The sequence below is a fragment of the Phoenix dactylifera genome, chromosome 17, assembly GCF_051530095.1.
Source record: "Phoenix dactylifera cultivar Ajwa chromosome 17, Ajwa_hap1_PhDact_Kaust_v1.1, whole genome shotgun sequence".
Taxonomy (NCBI): domain Eukaryota; kingdom Viridiplantae; phylum Streptophyta; class Magnoliopsida; order Arecales; family Arecaceae; genus Phoenix; species Phoenix dactylifera.
The window spans coordinates 13637055-13657815 of NC_143206.1; the positions used below are offsets into that span (position 1 = coordinate 13637055).

The 20761-nt window shown below is 41.5% G+C and overlaps 1 protein-coding gene and 1 pseudogene across 1 annotated transcript in view; both read left to right on the forward strand.

The window, feature by feature from the left end:
- LOC120105426 (uncharacterized) overlaps positions 1 to 20761 on the forward strand; it is a 78483-nt gene that overhangs the window by 23523 nt on the left and 34199 nt on the right. The window lies entirely within an intron of this gene.
- LOC149751054 (zinc-finger homeodomain protein 1-like) lies at positions 10704 to 11604 on the forward strand (annotated as a pseudogene).

The window sequence follows — 20761 nt, forward strand, 5'->3', positions numbered from 1 at the left end:
GGTTAGTGGTAAGGCTGCAAATGGGTCAGGTCAATCCGAGACCCGACCTGCGTAGATCCAATCCGATCCGAATTTTAGGATCCGTAGGTTCGGGTCGGGTCCTAAAATTGGACTCGAATCATTTTCTGGGTCGAATCTGGATTTACCGAACGGATCCGATCTGACCCGAATGGACCTGAAGAGAGAGAGAGAAAAATACAAAAGAGAATTTTTTTATTATTATTATTATATATGTGTGGGTCGTGGCACTATTGATCCGTCAGCTCTCGATCTATTACACTGTTGATACATCTGGTGTCTCGGTAGCTGGCTTTTTTTTTTTTTCCTTCTGTTTTTGGGTTTTTGTTTTTTTTAACTTTTGCAGGGAGGAAGTGAGGGAACACTGAATTGAATATGGGTCATGTGCCAGGAATTGGATTTTGGAAGGTCTGGGAGACACCAAGTTCCGTCCAATCAGTCATATAGATCAAAAATAGTGTGATATGGGTCATCTGTTCTGACTGGAGGTCAATGGGGGCACCCAGCACCTCATAATTATGATTTGACCAAATTAGATTTGCCCAAATTCTTATGGATCTGATTCGGATCTGAACCCGTCCCAACTTGAATCCGGATCCGACCCGAACCCGACCCGATCCGATCTTCAACCAGGTCGGATCTGGGTCCAAAATTAAAAATCGACTAAAAGATCGGATTGAATCGGAGTCACTCAGGAGCCGATCCGATCCGACCCATTTGTACCCCTAATTAGTGAGTGCGGATAAAAAATTGCCACTCTTCTCATGGCCTAGCCAGGGAGAGAATCTAGATTCGATCTTGACACGTAAAATGGTATTCCTGCACTATTCTTAACTCTCTGTGGAAGAAAAATATTAAGAATGAAACAAACATGCATGAGCATTATGATGCGTGCGTGTGAGCGATTTAATTTAGCTACAGATACGGATGCTTGTCTTGTCAAATCAAGTATATGTACAACATATTCTATTAATGTCTCAACATTATTGTTGCATGGATGCTTGTCTTGCTGCATGGACGGTCAAAATAGGATCTAAGATATAACAAAGATTAAAGTTACTCTTTATTTTTGCCAAACACAAGGTCCTTGTGATTTATTAAACTAGATCTTGTAAACCTTTTTCTTTTTGAGTAAGCAGATCCTGGAAACCTGAACGGCGTTCCGCGATATTAGAAAGTGTTGATGGGAATGGACCCAATCATCAGTGTTGAATGAAATAGACCTAGTTGCATGGATACAGGAGAGATGAGAGTAACGGCATACTGTTTTGTGAATCATGATAAATTTTGATACATAATTATATTAATTTATGCAATAAGACTAATTTTACCGCACTCTCGGCGAAACTAATTTATCAAAAAAGATACAAATTGCAAATTGTGGACCCAAATTCCAACAATGATATTTTAAATCAAATAAAACAAAGCATAAAAACAAGTTAGATAACAAAGGTCAAGCTTGACGACCAACCTCTTAATTCTTTTCATCAGAAAGGAAAATCTAAAAAATAATCTGAGAAGTTATACGAACCAAGCCATTATAACTAACCCACAACCTAAGCAAATTGGTTTGTACCCACATGAGCGCACCCATCCTCGATTAGGAAAGAAGGCTCTCATTTTAGATCTTGGAGGGTTTGACTCACGTAAATCGAAGATAGTGATGGAAATCATTATCCAGTCATTTTATCTAGCCGTATAATCTGTCACTTATTTTTATCTTCATCTTGTAGCTCTTTGCCTTGGATATTTCAACACTCCTCTTTGGGTTTTGCAGATGGTGGCAGAGATGTGGGTTTGATGGTGTAATAACCCCAAATTTTTTTTTTTATATATAAAAAGGGATAGAATAGTCCTTTAAAATTGATATAAGGGGTAAAATTGGAAGGAATCAAAAGATAATGGCATAGTTGTAGATGCATTGAAGTGGTAAGGGTAAAATTGGAAGGAATCAAAAGTTAATGGCATAACGGTAGATATGTTGAAGTGTTAGGGGCAAAATGGGAATTTAATAATATTAAACAAAGGGTGAATAGTGTTTTGATGTGATTTAATTGGAGGGTTTGAGCTGGTGAAACCGAGAGAAAGAGGGAGGGGGTTCTCAGGCGTGAAACAGAGGAAAGAAAGAAAGAAAAAGAGAAGAAGAAGAAGAAGAAAGAAGAAGAGGAAGGGGATTCAAGGAGGAAAGAGATCCCGGTTGCACTTCCAGCTGAAGGGAAAAACGTAGATCTCCTTCCCCTCTACGCAAGGACCTCGATTTCCAAAAAGAAAAAGGTAAATATCCGTCTCTATCTAGTCTTTTGATGACATTAGGCTATACAAAGGGTGGATATAGTCTAGAGGGGTCGGATAAGGGTTGTAGAGGCGGTTAAAAGAAGAAGAATCGGATTTTGACAAATTTTTCCGGCACTACGGAAAAACTGTGTCGAAGTCCCAACTTCGGCGAATTATTTAAGGGGTCAAACGGCCTCCGATGATGATGCATGTTATCTCTTTGGAATTCCCTATGAGTGTAGAATGTTAGGTAAAAATTTCATCAAATTTGGAGTTTGGAAAGTGGATCAAAACCAGGATAAAGTAACTCACTGTCAGTCCGGGTTACTGTTCATCCGAGTGGAAAATAAAGGATTTCATGCTATAATAGAGTATTAAGCCTAGATCAAGCTAAAAGGGACCTTGTACTCATGCAAAGGAGTCCCTAATACACATAAATGGTGAGTTAATTAATGAAAAAGAAAAAGAGAAAGAAAAGAAAAGATTTAGGGAACGGGGGAGTTGAATCAATTAAAGTTCCCTATATTATAATTGGCACGTAGATTATGACCTTGATACAAGACTAAATGTATGGTAAATGCATGTCACAGTTGGGCAAGAAGCTAGGGAACGAGAGGAAGAAGTTTCCCACTGCCTGCTGTAGAATTCTAGAGGCGTATCGAGGCCGTGCCAGATTGACAGGTGAGTGGGAGTCATGTACTTTGCACCATGAGCATCCTTAATTCATTTTCATGAATACCGCCAAGTGTGAATTGATTCCACTTGTGCATATTGATTGATATTGTAGTAGATTCCTCTATAATTTTGTTTCTCCATACTTGATTATCTTGTGCACGCATTTGAGGGAACATTGAGAGGAATTACGAGGGGTTGATGAGTAATCAAATTGATTCCGAATTGTGAAATGATTTCTTTTGTAAATTGATTTCATTTCCTCTATTTCAAAGACTTGTAAGTGGTAGCCTTGATTATACTATTTTATGAGTAATTAAATTGGATCTGAATTGTGAAATGACTTCTTTTGTAAATTGATTTCATTTCCTTTATTTCAAAGATTTGTAGAGCCCATTTCAGTGGTATATTGAGTTGCATTGCACACCCTTGACCCCTCACTCCCAAACCTGATGTTAGTTTATGATTGGGTCGGAGTCGAGTGAGTGGTAGTCTTAATTATGCTCCTTTTAGTAGAGTATTGGGAGGGTGCATTATGGCATTCATGCATGGCTTGACAGTATCTGCAGGACACCTATAGTCGATGGGGGTTGAACATCGGCCTTTGTGCACATAGTAGCCTTCTGGGTGGGCGGAGCCCAGTCCCTTCCTAGGGGGGGACACGGCCCTAGGCGTAGGATCGGCCGGTCCTACGACTTATATTCTGCTTGCCGCCGGGCATAGTAAGACCCCGCGAGGTGCAGTATGGCTTTCCGCGGATGTAGAATTCCCGCGAGGTGCCGTTTAGTATGTAGATGTGAGATGGATTTCTGTTCTGGATACTGGCCAGCATTTATATGATCAGTGTGGTGTCTTATCCTGCATATGCATGTGACAGTAGGGAGTTGTTGCTGGTTCGCCTGGGGCGTAAAACCCACCTCCCGATAGCTGTCTAGCATTTATGTTATCAGTATGGTGTCTTATCCTGCATATGCATGTGACAGTAGGGAGTTGTTGCTGGTTCGCCTGGGGCGTAAAACCCACCTTCCGACAGCTGTCTAGTGATGATTTACATATTGGTGTGGTGTCATATTCGATGTATGCATATGGCAGTAGGGAGTTGTTGCTGGTTCGCCTGGGGCGTAAAACCCACCTCCCGATAGCTGTCTTGTTGATGATTCAGCCTATTGACACCTGATTTATATGATTCAGTACTATGACCTGTTGAACATATTCATGAGTAGCATATATGTTGACTTGATTATTCCATATATGCTTCAGATGAGTTGATATTGATTGTGGTGATATTGATGATTTACTCCATATTCTTTATGTTGAGTTCATGTTCATCTTGTTATTGATCTTGAGATTTCATCTCGAGCCATGATTATATTCTGTCTCATGTGCATAGTACTCTCTACTCCACTCACTGAGTATTTATATACTCACTCCCCAGTTTGATGTTTTTGATTGCAGGAAAGGTATTGTATAGAGAGGAACAGGATTAGTGGTTGCCTGCTAGCTGTGCCGCTCCATAGTATAGTATAATGTAGATAGTGGTTTATACCTTTTGGTGTATTATAAACCTTCTATTGTATATAGTGCATAGTTACAGTCATAGATCCTGTTGTGGATATGGGTTGACCATGGATGGATTAGGAAGCAGGTATATATATATGTGTGTGCAGATCAGTGGTGTGCCTGTGATAATGTATTGCTATATATTGTCCAGGTTTATTATGTGACAGATTATGTGATTGCTGCTCTGACAGGTAGCGTTGTTGTATGTAATGAGATAATCCTGACAGGTCACCATAGGAAAGGTGATCATTTTGTGCATGCATCATGCCAAAATTTTCAGAATTTATTAATGATTGATAGGTAATAGGGTTCTACGTGGTGGCTGGTGGCCTTATGCCTACCCGCACCCTAGGACCGTCGCGGCGGCCCGCCGGGAACGGGGCGGGGGTCGTGACAGAGGTGGTATCAGAGCAAAGGTTAAACAAGAGTCCTGTCAGAGCAATAGGATGAGTCAGGATTAAGTATAGGATTATACTATGGAGCATAGGATTTTTCTGTATGTTATTTTATGAGTCATTTACAACTCAGTAAAATATATCATGACTCAGTGTGTAACGACCATCCTCTCTTTTTGACTTTTTTAGAGAGATATAAAGAATACCTCCAAGGAGAGGACCTGCTCGTCCTGGAAAGAGGATGGAGCCAGATATAGCATTGGATGCGGGTTCCGCACATGTCGAGCCCCAAAGAGAAAAACCTCCTCCTGCTGATAGACGGAGGGTTGATGATCAAGGAGATGTAGGAAGTAGAGATGCATTGATGGAACAGTTACTGGCGGAGAATCAGGCTCTGAGGGAGCAGATTGCTCGGGGGAAATCTCCTGCCCCATCAGTAGTATCCATTCCACCTCCTGTACCTGTGCCAAGAAGTTTGGCCAGGCGAGCTCTAGATGATGAGGGAATTACTGTACAGAAATTTCTGAGGCTCAGAACCCCAGAGTTTAAGGGGGAAGAAGGTGAAGATCCTCAGAGATTCCTGGAGGAGACTGAAAAGATGATACGGAGACTGCCCTGTTCTGATGCAAGGGCAATAGAACTTGTAGGGCTCACAATGAAAGAAGATGCCTGGGGCTGGTACCAGAGACAAGTGGAGGACAAATTGTACAGTAGGAATCCTCCAACCTGGGAAGAGTTCAGGCAAGCAGTGATGGATGAGTTTTTGTCTCCGGTTGAGAGGCAGAATCGGGCTCTTCAGTTTGAGAGGCTGAAGCAGATGCCCGGAATGAGCGTATCTGAGTACGCTCGTGAGTTCACTAGATTGGGGAAGTATGCTCCTTACATCATCCCCACTGAAGCTGCCAGGATAGAAAGATTCAGGCGGGGTCTGATTTCCCCGCTTTATAATGCAGTACTGGCAGTAGAGGTCCCCACCTTATCTAGGCTGATTGATAAAGCAAAACAGTGGGAGACCAGAAACAAAGAGGAAAGAGCTGAAAGAGAACAGAGGAAAATGAGTATGGGGAAAGGGCAAAGCAGTAGAGATAGATCTGAGGGAGTAGATCTCTCGGAGGGCCCGATGGAGCAGTCTGTACGCTTAGCTCCACCTGTCCCACGTAAGAGGAAATGGAGGAAAAGAGGTCAATCACAAGATACTTTTCTACCATCAGTACCTCGTCCTCCAGTCACTATGGCCAGAACTGAATCTAGGTTCCAATCATGGCCAGTATGTGGCATATGTGGGAAGCAGCACCCTGGCAGATGTAGAATGGGTCAGGGAGTGTGCTACAGATGTGGACAGCCGGGTCATTTTGTCAGAGAATGCCCGCAGGGTGCCACCCAGCAGTTTGTGCCTTTGGCATCCTATCCTTCTGTGCAGATGGACAGGCCTAGTAGTAGGGAGCCTGTAGGCAGAGGTAGAGGTCAAGCACAAACATCACAGCAGAGTGCTGGACCATCTCAACTGTCAGCTCCAGTAGGCAGAGGGCAAGGAAGGGTGTTCACGGTAAATCCACAGGAGGCACAGACATCGAATGCAGCTATGACAGGTAATTTACTCTTTTAAATTCGAGGACGAATTTTATATAAGGGGGGGAGGATGTAATAACCCCAAATTTTTTTTTTTATATATAAAAAGGGATAGAATAGTCCTTTAAAATTGATATAAGGGGTAAAATTGGAAGGAATCAAAAGATAATGGCATAGTTGTAGATGCATTGAAGTGGTAAGGGTAAAATTGGAAGGAATCAAAAGTTAATGGCATAACGGTAGATATGTTGAAGTGTTAGGGGCAAAATGGAAATTTAATAATATTAAACAAAGGGTGAATAGTGTTTTGATGTGATTTAATTGGAGGGTTTGAGCTGGTGAAACCGAGAGAAAGAGGGAGGGGGTTCTCAGGCGTGAAACAGAGGAAAGAAAGAAAGAAAAAGAGAAGAAGAAGAAGAAGAAAGAAGAAGAGGAAGGGGATTCAAGGAGGAAAGAGATCCCGGTTGCACTTCCAGCTGAAGGGAAAAACGTAGATCTCCTTCCCCTCTACGCAAGAACCTCGATTTCCAAAAAGAAAAAGGTAAATATCCGTCTCTATCTAGTCTTTTGATGACATTAGGCTATACAAAGGGTGGATATAGTCTAGAGGGGTCGGATAAGGGTTGTAGAGGCGGTTAAAAGAAGAAGAATCGGATTTTGACAAATTTTTCCGGCACTACGGAAAAACTGTGTCGAAGTCCCAACTTCGGCGAATTATTTAAGGGGTCAAACGGCCTCCGATGATGATGCATGTTATCTCTTTGGAATTTCCTATGAGTGTAGAATGTTAGGTAAAAATTTCATCAAATTTGGAGTTTGGAAAGTGGATCAAAACCAGGATAAAGTAACTCACTGTCAGTCCGGGTTACTGTTCATCCGAGTGGAAAATAAAGGATTTCATGCTATAATAGAGTATTAAGCCTAGATCAAGCTAAAAGGGACCTTGTACTCATGCAAAGGAGTCCCTAATACACATAAATGGTGAGTTAATTAATGAAAAAGAAAAAGAGAAAGAAAAGAAAAGATTTAGGGAACGGGGGAGTTGAATCAATTAAAGTTCCCTATATTATAATTGGCACGTAGATTATGACCTTGATACAAGACTAAATGTATGGTAAATGCATGTCACAGTTGGGCAAGAAGCTAGGGAACGAGAGGAAGAAGTTCCCCACTGCCTGCTGTAGAATTCTAGAGGCGTATCGAGGCCGTGCCAGATTGACAGGTGAGTGGGAGTCATGTACTTTGCACCATGAGCATCCTTAATTCATTTTCATGAATACCGCCAAGTGTGAATTGATTCCACTTGTGCATATTGATTGATATTGTAGTAGATTCCTCTATAATTTTGTTTCTCCATACTTGATTATCTTGTGCACGCATTTGAGGGAACATTGAGAGGAATTACGAGGGGTTGATGAGTAATCAAATTGATTCCGAATTGTGAAATGATTTCTTTTGTAAATTGATTTCATTTCCTCTATTTCAAAGACTTGTAAGTGGTAGCCTTGATTATACTATTTTATGAGTAATTAAATTGGATCTGAATTGTGAAATGACTTCTTTTGTAAATTGATTTCATTTCCTTTATTTCAAAGATTTGTAGAGCCCATTTCAGTGGTATATTAAGTTGCATTGCACACCCTTGACCCCTCACTCCCAAACCTGATGTTAGTTTATGATTGGGTCGGAGTCGAGTGAGTGGTAGTCTTAATTATGCTCCTTTTAGTAGAGTATTGGGAGGGTGCATTATGGCATTCATGCATGGCTTGACAGTATCTGCAGGACACCTATAGTCGATGGGGGTTGAACATCGGCCTTTGTGCACATAGTAGCCTTCTGGGTGGGCGGAGCCCAGTCCCTTCCTAGGGGGGGACACGGCCCTAGGCGTAGGATCGGCCGGTCCTACGACTTATATTCTGCTTGCCGCTGGGCATAGTAAGACCCCGCGAGGTGCAGTATGGCTTTCCGCGGATGTAGAATTCCCGCGAGGTGCCGTTTAGTATGTAGATGTGAGATGGATTTCTGTTCTGGATACTGGCCAGCATTTATATGATCAGTGTGGTGTCTTATCCTGCATATGCATGTGACAGTAGGGAGTTGTTGCTGGTTCGCCTGGGGCGTAAAATCCACCTCCCGATAGCTGTCTAGCATTTATGTTATCAGTATGGTGTCTTATCCTGCATATGCATGTGACAGTAGGGAGTTGTTGCTGGTTCGCCTGGGGCGTAAAACCCACCTTCCGACAGCTGTCTAGTGATGATTTACATATTGGTGTGGTGTCATATTCGATGTATGCATATGGCAGTAGGGAGTTGTTGCTGGTTCGCCTGGGGCGTAAAACCCACCTCCCGATAGCTGTCTTGTTGATGATTCAGCCTATTGACACCTGATTTATATGATTCAGTACTATGACCTGTTGAACATATTCATGAGTAGCATATATGTTGACTTGATTATTCCATATATGCTTCAGATGAGTTGATATTGATTGTGGTGATATTGATGATTTACTCCATATTCTTTATGTTGAGTTCATGTTCATCTTGTTATTGATCTTGAGATTTCATCTCGAGCCATGATTATATTCTGTCTCATGTGCATAGTACTCTCTACTCCACTCACTGAGTATTTATATACTCACTCCCCAGTTTGATGTTTTTGATTGCAGGAAAGGTATTGTATAGAGAGGAACAGGATTAGTGGTTGCCTGCTAGCTGTGCCGCTCCATAGTATAGTATAATGTAGATAGTGGTTTATACCTTTTGGTGTATTATAAACCTTCTATTGTATATAGTGCATAGTTACAGTCATAGATCCTGTTGTGGATATGGGTTGACCATGGATGGATTAGGAAGCAGGTATATATATATGTGTGTGCAGATCAGTGGTGTGCCTGTGATAATGTATTGCTATATATTGTCCAGGTTTATTATGTGACAGATTATGTGATTGCTGCTCTGACAGGTAGCGTTGTTGTATGTAATGAGATAATCCTGACAGGTCACCATAGGAAAGGTGATCATTTTGTGCATGCATCATGCCAAAATTTTCAGAATTTATTAATGATTGATAGGTAATAGGGTTCTACGTGGTGGCTGGTGGCCTTATGCCTACCCGCACCCTAGGACCGTCGCGGCGGCCCGCCGGGAACGGGGCGGGGGTCGTGACAGATGGACTGAAATGTGTCCGCAAAAGGCTTGGACAATCTTACCTTGTAGTGGCACCAACTATGCATGAACCTCAATTTTCATCTTGTCGTCTGGCCTACGCCAAGGGTGTTGTCCTGGCCACGGTTCTTGATGATCTCTTTGACGATAAAAGATTTAATCTTCAAGAACTTCGGCGCTTCAGTGAGGCTTTCAAGAGGTAGCAATATTTAATTATGTTTAAGTAACCTACACTATGCCAACCACCCACCCACCCCACCCTCTATATCTTAATTGGGGGTGTTCAATGCATTGAGAAATTTTCATGTTAACTAGTACCCCATGCAAATGACCGGCTTTGCCACTATTATAAAGTAAAGACTTTGGTTGGATGATTGACTTCAGAAGTCTAGCTACAAGAAAAACAAGATTTGGCGATGCTTTTTAAGGCCTTTACCGACGCTTATAAGCGTCGGTCTGTTTCCTTTTGACGCTTTTAAAAGCGTCGCCAAAGGGTCGGCTATGTCGGAGTGGAAAAAAGAATTGCCGACGCTTCTAGAAAGCATCGCTAAGATGGTTTTTAGCGACGTATTTTAGCGATGCTTTTAAACGTCGCTAAAAATCCAGTTAGCGACGCTTTAAAGTGTCGTTATAATTATTTTTTTCTAAAAAAAATAATTTTAAAAATAATTTTCTCGATTCCTCCCCAATGTCCTCCCCAACACCTTCCTCTCTGCCTCCTCCATCGCATCCTGCAGATACCCCATGCTCGCAAAGCTTGGCGACACCAGGGGACTCGATCTGGGGAACAAGAGGCCCTAGGGGCCAAGATCGAGGGCCTTCTTGACGCAGGCGGCGGAGAGCTCCGGAAGGCGGAGGATGGCCGGGGTGCGGGCGGTGTGTGAATTGATGGTGTCCACACTCTCTCTTATCTCCTCCCCTAAGCTAAAGCTAGGCTAAGCCCGAGAGTTAGAGAAAAGAAAGAGGGAGTTAGAGAAAGGGAGGGGGGAGGAAATCCGGGTCCTGATCTCGAGATCTGACCGGGGATCTCCGGTCGACGGATCCGGAGATGGACTTCAACGACCACGACGAGCCGGAGGAGGAGATCGGGTTGCCGGTGGGCTCCGGCTACGAGGCTCCTCTAGGGAATTCCGGCAGAGGCGCTGCCGGAGGCGGCAAGGTGAGCGAAGGCGGTGGTAGCGGAGGAGGGGAAGTGGGGATGGTGGCGGTCGTGGGGGCGGGGGCGTCGGGTAACCGGAAGGTGAGCAGGGTAGGGGGAGGGAGGTACAGAGAGTGCCTCAAGAACCACGCAGTGAATATCGGGGGGCATGCGGTGGATGGGTGCGGGGAGTTCATGGCGGCCGGGAGGAGGGTACTCTGGACGGGCTGCGCTGCGCCGCCTGCAGCTGCCACCGGAACTTCCACCGAAAGGAGACGGAGGGCGGCGTCGCCCCCGGAGCCGGCGTGATCGGGGTGGAGTACCACCAGCAGTTCTTCCCCTACTACCGGACGCCGGAGGGGTACCTGCACCACCACCACCACATGGCGGCCGTGGCGGCGGCCGCGCATCAGCAGCAGCACCGGCCGGCGCCGCTGGCACTTCCGTCGACTTCTGGCGGCGTAGGGTACAGCAGGGAGGAGCAGGAGGACATCTCGAACCCGATGATGGGCGGCAGAGGCGTGGGAGGAGGCATCGGCGGAGGGGGAGCATCGGGGTCGGGGAAGAAGACCTTGTTGGTGCCTTTAATGGTGTAGGAATCGAGGTCCTTCTTGCCGGGTTTGGTCTTGGCCATCGCCTACCTTCCTCTCTGCCTTTAATGGTGACCGATGTTTCTGGAGAGAGAGAGAGAAGACGAGGAATGGGCGAGAGAGATGTGGGTAATACTACTGGTTAAATAGATGTTTCTGGAGAAGACGAGGAATGGGCGAGAGAGATGAGGGAGGAGGGATGAGAGAGAGAGGGGCGGTGGCCAGGCAGAGAGAGAGAGAGACAGGTGAGGTGTGGTTAGGAGAGAGCTCGTTGGTATTTAGCCTGAATCTTTTCTGTTGGCTTCCGACGACGCTTTTTAGCGTCGTCTTAGCCCGGAGAACTACACCGACGCTTATTAGCGTCGTCTGTTGCCGACGCTTTTTACAAGCGTCGGCAACTTTTGACGCTAGACGGAAATTTACCGACGCTTGTAAAAAGCGTCGGCAAAAAAGCGTCGGTAAAACCAACTTTTCCTGTAGTGTCTCCGTCTCCAGTTAGACTCCCGATAACTAGTAATAGCCTTCCATTGTTGCATTTTTTATTGGTGATTACAAGCTCCACAGATTTCTACATATTTTTTCTTTATGGTCCACAGATTTCTACAGATTTGACTATTCTTACAGCATTATTGAACCCATTCTAAGTTCGAATTTCTTCTAGTGCTTCATTTGTTAACATAACAACCATGTCTGATTCTAGCGCTAGCCCATTTTGTTTGGGCTCCAACTTGCATAGAGAATTGCTTAGCATAATTTCTTATCTTTTTCTCTTTCTTTTTTTTTTGAAAAAATGTGATCAAGACCATGGATTGATGTTAATTACTCATTTCTAGCATCCAGAGAAACACCCCTCCCGCCAAGTTCGAACATGGAACCTCCTCTAATTGAAAGAAGGATGCAATCATTAGGCCATACAGGTTTATAATGTTTGTTCTGGATTAATAACCTTTTCTATCATTCTTTCTTTTCCATGCTAGGTGGGACTCATCTTTTATCGATGATCTTCCTCAACACAAGCTAGTACTCGAAGCCATTGATGCTACATGTGTAGAGTTGGCAGCAGAATCCAACAGAATTCAGGGTCGTGACTGCCTTCCCATATTCAAGCATTTGGTAAGTACGAATTTTCTCAATTAACCAATTGAGACACTTAAAAGCAAATTTCTAATTGGAGACCAAGATCCCAAAACGTTTAGAGCTAATGACATTTAGCCCAGGCCCATCAAAGCCTTTGACCGCACCTATTTTTACTTCTCTTTTTAGGGAAGTCATTCGAACAATGGAGGAAAAAAAAACTAAAGAGATATCGTATTAATTGGGCAACCAAACCTAATTATTTGAAAAATAGAAGCAAGCATATAGATATGAACATATATACACGTACTCAACTTAATTAAGTTGTTATCCAAACTACTTGGATTGTCTACGAAAATCCTTCTCCTCCATTCTGCTCTTTCCTTCAAAAAAAAAAGAAAAAAAAAACTATGTAAATTTTTTTTTTGAATAAAATCATACCTACTTATAAATTGTTGAACTTTCTGGTGGTCCAACGATTTGAATTGTCAGCACACAAGTGCGTCCAACCGATCAATTTAAAAGCATTGGAATGGGTTATCGCTCAGGAATTGCTCCTCTTATATTTGGAATTTCCATGTTTCAATCATGAGAGTTTTTTTTTTCGTTTCAAATATTTGGTTAAAATATTTCTCACATCATATCTTTGAAATAATTAGTGTCTTGACCGTTAGGCTATCTCATATCATATGCATGCGTTGATTTCAGTGGGCGTAAAGCCTCTTTGTCAAGCGAAAGAAGTCCGCATACCCACTCTTCTTTCCTCCTATCGCTAGAGGCCTCGCCTTTTTAAAGGCTACAGGAGTTTGTAGCTGTGTTTCTGGAGGAAGCAGAATGGATGCATAGCGAACACATACCGAGCTACGAAGAATACATGCGATGCACCGTCGTCTTTATCGGAGCTAGAGTAGTAACATGGACATCTGCATTCTTGCTGGGAGAAAAGTTCACGGATGAGATGCTCAGCCACCTGGGTCCAGACTCACGCTTCATGTACCTCATTTCCGTCGTAGCCCGGCTTGCCAACGACGTCGCCACCTTCCAAAAGGAGGTCCGGGAGGGAAAGTTGGCCACGGCGGTTGGCTGCTACATGAGGGACCACCCAGGTTGCACCCAGGAGGAAGCAACGGCGGGTGTCGTCAATTTGATCGAGTCGGCCGAGGAGGAGCTGGAGTGGGCGCTCTTTGATCGAGGGCGGTAGCGCCGGAATTCTGCAGCCGTGCGGTCGTGAATGGTGCTCGGAATTCGCGCTTTCTTTATAAAAGGATGGATGGCCTTAGCAGTATCGACGAAGAAATCATGAAGCTCTTCCAAGATTTTGCATTCAACCCACTTGTATGAAAGCCTTCTTGTGCCGGCAGGGAAACTCGAACTGTTTGCACGCAGGACATCTATGTACGTTTCCCTCTGGGTCTGCCGGCGTTTGGATTCATGGGCTATTAATACTGTTTCTCCCCTCACGTAATCTGAACCGATGTGGGACTAAACACAGGCCCGCACGGGTCCTCACAGTTGTTGTGAGATCCAGCCCAGATAGGCCATTTTTGGTTGGTTTCTTTGGCCCAGATAGGCCGTTTTGGGCCAATCGAACTCCGCCGTGCCACTCTTTCTCCGGCTCCAACTTCTCTTTTTTTTCGTTCCATGGGCGCCGGGGCAAGGGAAGAGAAGGGGATGGGAGAAAGAATCTTTTGATCTCCCCAAGGAGAACAGCTCGTCGGAAATCTTGAACCTGTATATGTATCTTCAGAGACATAAAAGATCAAAGTTAGACGATGAGGATAATAACCATCGTAACAAATCTGAGGTGACAGTTTTATGTTCTGGTTTTGAGGAAGCCAAAGAAAAGTCTCCAAAGTTAGAGATTATTCAGATCCACTTGCTTTGTCGAATCTTCTGGAGCTTGGATGATGGATTATATGGAAGGGTAACCAAAGAGTATGAAACTCTCCATGCTCAGAGGATGCAGGTCATCAAATTCTTGTCCACATTACGGCCATCACTTGCAAATTCCTATCCAAGTCTATTTTCTAGCTCTCATCGTGGGATAAATACTTGGTTGGACCTATCAACCAAAGGGAATCAGAATTCAGATCGACGTGTTGATAGTTCAATATCTTCAGATATAATTGATTTGGAGGCTGACTTCATTGATGCTGCTGCCAATACATCCGTGAGAATGTCTGCAGGCAAAAAAAAAAAAAAAAAAAAAATATGAGTCCAGTGATCAGAATATTTTATATTGTGGTGATTCTGATTTAATGATGCATAGGAAAATTCCAGATGTTGCAAATAGCCCTACGGATTCTTGCCCAAAAATACAAAGAAGGGAAAGACAGCACATCTGTCATAATTCTTGATTCAGATGATGAAGATGCAATCCATCAAACAGGAAGTCAACATGCTTCCCATTCTGGAAGGAAATCCTCTGATTCATGACAAACACTGGAACTCGAATTGAGAGCTTCCAAAGACAAGCCATTATAACGCAAGAAAGTCATTCAAACCAGATAATTCCCTATGGCTATGGAAGTAATAAGTTAGATGGTAGTGTTGCATTTAGAGCAAACAGGCAACCATCTGTTCAATATCAAAAAGTTGTCCTACAGAAAGTTCCTGAGAAGCAGCGATTTCAGGATCTTGTGAACCAAGACTAAGCAGAGAAGAGAGGCGAAAGACAAGGTGGAAAAGCTCTTGCTTTTGAAATGACTATGGAGGAAAAAAAAAACTGATGTAAACTCCACGCTTGTTTCATCTGCGGCTGTGCAGGAGCATTCATCGATCACGGGAATCTGCCAACAAGATGAAGCAGAAAACTTAGAAAATGATGAGCATCGGCTGGATGATCTTTGGAAAGAAATGTCATTAGATATGGAGGGCTCAAAGAATCCTAAATATGTTGAGCCAGCTGCTGTGCAAGAAGAAGAAGAAGAATGCAAGCACCTCCCCGTACATCAGGATGATCTAGGCATTGTTTGTCGTATCTGCGAAGTTATTCAAAGAAGTATCGACACAATATTTGAATACCAATGGGCAAAAGGCCCCACGGGCAGCAAGGACGCTCATGTCCAGATCAAGAAACACCAAGGATGTAGACGAAACATTACAATATTCCGTACCTAAATTTTTGGAAGATTTTATAGCAGCTGACATTTTTATCCATCCTAGGCATTTGAAGCAAATGAAGCCACATCGGTTAGAAGGCTTTCATTTTTTGGTTAGAAATTTAGTAAATGATAAACCGGAGGGTTGCATTCTGGCTCATGCCCCGGGATCTGGTAAAACTTTTATGCTCATTAGTTTTGTCCAGAGCTTTTTGGCCGAGTATCCATTTGCCAGGCCCTTGGTAGTGCTTCCCAAGAAAATTCTGCCTGTATGGAAAAAAGAATTTCAGCAATGGCAAGCTGAGGAGACTCCCCCAAAATAATGATAATTTTAAAAGGTAATTAACTTAATACTTTAAAGTGTATTTTTCAAATTATTTGATAAAATAATTATTAGTTGATTTTGATATATATTTTATATTTAGTTAAACAGGTCAGATATGTTATTGTTATGATAGTAATTATTTTAAATTATATTACGTTATGTTATGAAATTTGGAAATATAACTGGATAATTATGAAATCTATTTTTATATGTATGTTTTTCTCAGCATGGATATCATCTATTCTGATCCTGCCAATGGAGATTATTCGTTGGTCTTATCGACTTGTATATGTGAAAAACTAGCTTCGACACCGTACCACCGATGATTAAAATAGTGGTATTTGGACACCGTTGCCACCGGTGGTTAATAATAGTGGATTTGATACTTTGTGCAACCCATGCCACTGAGTTACATGGCCATAGCCTATTTATGTCGCAATTTTGGTATCAGAGTTTTTTAAAAACGCTAAATAAATTTTTTTAAAAAATATGTTTATTTGTGATTTACTTTTCGGTCATTAATTTATGCTTTAATTAAATATTTGGCATGCTTTGACCCTACTTTAGGATATTATGTTGCTTATTTGGCTAGTGTAGCCCATTATCGTATTTTCTCTATTTTTCAAATCGTGAAGCATGATCACACGAGACTGGAGAGTGCGCTAGATTTCGAATATTGTTTTCCAATTATTGGCATTTTTGTTAGATTAGTTAGAATATTTAATATGATTTATGTTGATATATGTTATTTTGAAACTTTGTATGATTGCTTTGAATAAATTATTGATTAAAAAAATCAGAAATTTGTTATTGCTTTGATATGATCTGTAGCCTTGCATACCTGTACCGTCTGCCGTGCAGCAATGCGGCGTCTATTGCACTTCGAGTTCGAGGCGTGATAGTTGTGCACCAAGTAAATAAATTCAGACACGAGCAAACAGATAGTTCTTTCAATTATTCATGTTTGAAAATTTTCTAGTGAGATTGAGGATAGAACTTCCCCTGTGTGGTTGCCACTGCCATATTGGATAGTGTCTTAAGTATTTAGTGTGGTCTGCAAGAAACTATTGAAGTAGACACCGTTGCCACCGATGGCCATCGTTGATGGTTAGAAGTAAACCATCCATTTCCATTTCAGCATGATCTATTTGATGGTACTATAGAGTTGCCATCTACCCATATTCTACCAACTAGAACTGAAGTTCTTAGACAAATGTAAGGCATCAATTATAGTTATCCTAAGGTCTCCAAATGTTCAAAGAAAAGGGGAAGGAAGGATGAAAGGGGAAGGAAGGATGTTGGCAACTCAATGAATGAAAGTTTAATAGTGGACATCACTACTAACAATATTGATGCAAAGGTTTTTGAGGATGATGACAATGTATATAGACAGAAAAATGCCGATGACACAATGGTATCATCTAAACAAAAATAGTTAAAAAAAGGAGCATTTTTTAATTTACCTTATTGGGAGTATAATCTTCTTTGGCATAATCTTGATGTGATGCATGTAGAGAAGAATGTTTGTGATAACTTGATTAGAACATTGTTAAATCTTGATGGGAAGACTAAAGATAACTTGAAAGCATATCTTGATTTGAAAGATATGGGCATAAGACAAGAGCTTCATCCGAAAGCGCTTGCCAATGATAAATTTTCTATACTTCCTACATGTTACAAAATATGTACTTAAGAGAAAGATCTTTTCTTAGCAGTTCTAACAAATATGAAGGTTACTAATGGGTATGCATCGAATATTTTACGACACATAAATCTTAAAGAGTGAAAACTTTCAAATCTTTAAAAGTCATGATGGTAACATTTTGATGCAAGATATCTTTTCATTAGCTTTAAGATCGTCAACGCCAAAACAAGTTCTTTAAATTGTTTCTTACTTGTCATCATTTTTTAAAGCATTATGTTCCAAACTTCTTGTTCCTCGAGAGCTTGATCAGTTGGAGTCTAATGTTACACTTACATTTTGCCACATGGAAAAGATATTTTCTCCTAAGCTTTTTACCATTATGGTTCATCTACTCATTCACTTAGCTTCAGAAGCTAAATTTGGTAGACTAGTTCACTGCCGATGGATGTATCCTATTAAGAGGTGAGTTTGCTAAACTCTATAGTCAATATTTAAAAATTATTAGCTTTAGCAGTATCATACTGATGTTGATATTGATAAAAAAATTATTGTTGAAGGTTTTTTGTGCACTTAAACAAGGATGATTAAGTGTTAAAGAAGAAATGTTATATCTTAGACTCAAAACTTAGGTCCCTGGCCAACAAATCAAGTAATTCAGACACTAAATTTATAACTGACTATGTCATATATTAAGCATCGCTAACTCTCCCTCCACAATTACCTGCTCAATTGCTGAAGTCTTTTGCATCAGTATTAAGCCATACGAAACTATTGGTGCTTGAAATTGTTAATAGTTACCAGATGGCATCACGCTGGTCATATATTGTTATAAATAATCATTTGTCACATCGTCATTGAAAGACGATCGTGCCGGCCATATACCGATTTGAATCGCCGGTCGCTGCCCACAGACAACATGATGCACGAGCAAGGCTGGACTGATATATAAGGTATATATTTTGGAGGTAGTTGGAGGCTCATATCATCCCTTGCTACTGTTCAAGCAAAACTTGTTCATAAAGAGATTAATGATGCTCGCCTGTTGATGAGCATTAACACTACAGGAAAACTAATCTTTTCCAACGCTTTTCATGATCTTTACCGACGCTTATAAGCATCGGCTAAAGTTCCAGCGACGTTATTAAAGCGTCGCAAAAGCGTCGGCGATACCGGAGTGGCAAAAGTTTTTTCCGACTCAACATGAAAGCGTTGGCAAAAACAGGAATTTGCCGACGCTTTATAAGCGTCGGCAAATCTCTATTCCTACAAAAAAAATATAGTCTATTCCGACGCTTATAAGCATCGTTGTAAATAATTTTTTTTTAAAAACAAATTATTTACAAATCTCTGGGGGCCTTGAGGACGGTTTATAAGCCCTGATCGTTCGGAAGCGATGAAGAAGAAGAGGAAGAGGCAAGGGAGGGGGCTCCATTTCTAGTACCCGGTCATCTCCGGCATCTAGTAAACCCAAATCTTATATTCACATATTAATCCTAAGGAAAAATATATTCGATACATATAGCTTAAAAAGATTTAAATAAATGGCCATACCTAACCCAGGAGCTCCAGAGCTCTCTTCCTGCTAGCCACAGCCGTCACTGCAAAAGAGAGATACAAAAAAATTCAATCAAAGTTCGGTCTTTGAAAATATATTATTTATCTAACAAAAAGAAAGAATGAAGAAAGGAAAGAGAAAAGAAGATGAAAAAGAAAAAAAAGGAACAAAAAGAATAAAAAAAGAAAAGAAATGAAGATAAATAATAAGGGGAGGAAAAAAAATGGAAAGGAAAGATGAAGAGAGGCACCATAGAGAAATCTGAAAACCCCTCCGGTCAATGGAGCTATCGTCGACGGCGAGGACGTGCGGCTCTCCGCCGGTGCTCTTACACCCTCTCTCCGTCGCCATCCCCTGTTCTCCTCCATCGCCATCCCCTCTCCACCGGATAGAAACCCTAAAACGAAGTAGAAATATAAATAGAGGGAGGGGAGTGAGAGAGAGAGAGAGAGGAGGAGGATGAGAGAAGAAAAGGACCGTCACTTTCCTTTGGGGCTAGAGCATCTCCTCCCCCTATTTGGAGCTGGACCATGGCCATGGCTCTGAATCAGGGGTTAGGGATAAGGAGGGCGGCAGGCGGCGGGCGGCTGGAGGGGCTAGGGACCAGGAGGGGGCCTTATATATGTGGGTGGGGGTGGGTGAAATGGGCACGCTTTAGAGAAAGCGTCGTGGGACTCCGACGATGTTTTTAAGCATCGTCTAATCACCCAAGCTCCGTTCTAGCGTTGTGACCGCCGACGCATCTAAAAAGTGTCGGCAAATTTTGGCGCTGGACCAAAATTACCGACGCTTTTAAGAAGTGTCGGTGTATAAGCGCCGGCATTTCCCTTTTTTTTGGTAGTGTAAGGACCGGTTCTGTATGAGTCTACTGTCTGTGTACATAGCTTGATGCTCTTATTCTTTGTGGAACTTTTTTAATAGGACAACTTGAACACGGTAAAGTGTTAGAAACTGTAATTATAAGAAATAAAAGAATCTCTAGCAATTAAAAAAGATGAGAAAATTGAAATATGCCACCTATAATATCTCTTATATTGTTTAAAAATTCTGGAGGCTAAGAACCACCCAGCCTCCATGTCAGCAATCTACTTTATTAAAGTTAAGATTTGTTATAGTTATTAAAAGCTTATTTACATTATAAAATATACTTAATCGAAGTATGTTGATATTTCATATTTTAATAATTATTTCTTTTCGTAAAAAAAAATCAATTCTTTTTCCTCTGTTAAAAATAAAAATTTAATAACTTCATTTCATTCTTTATGATATTTTTCAAACTATTTTATTTAAAATATTAAAAAGTATCAATAATTTCAATATTTTCCATATTATATATATATATATATATATATATATATATATATATATATATATATATATATATATATATATATATATATATATATTTACAAGTTTCCAAAATCTAAATAATTTTATTTACACTGCAATATATGTAGATAACAACGAAGATCTAATAATTGCAGAAGGGGAGTTCCATGGCTAGAATCATGATAGTTTTTGACTGTTCTGCTGCTTTGATACAACAAATCAAGGTTCTGATATGGTTCTACTACAGTCGACGTGCATATTGGCTATCAAAGCGACTGCTTTACAAGAAAAAAGAAACATGCACGTTGGTTTGACATGTTAGTGCGACAAGAGACTAGCAGTTCACGTT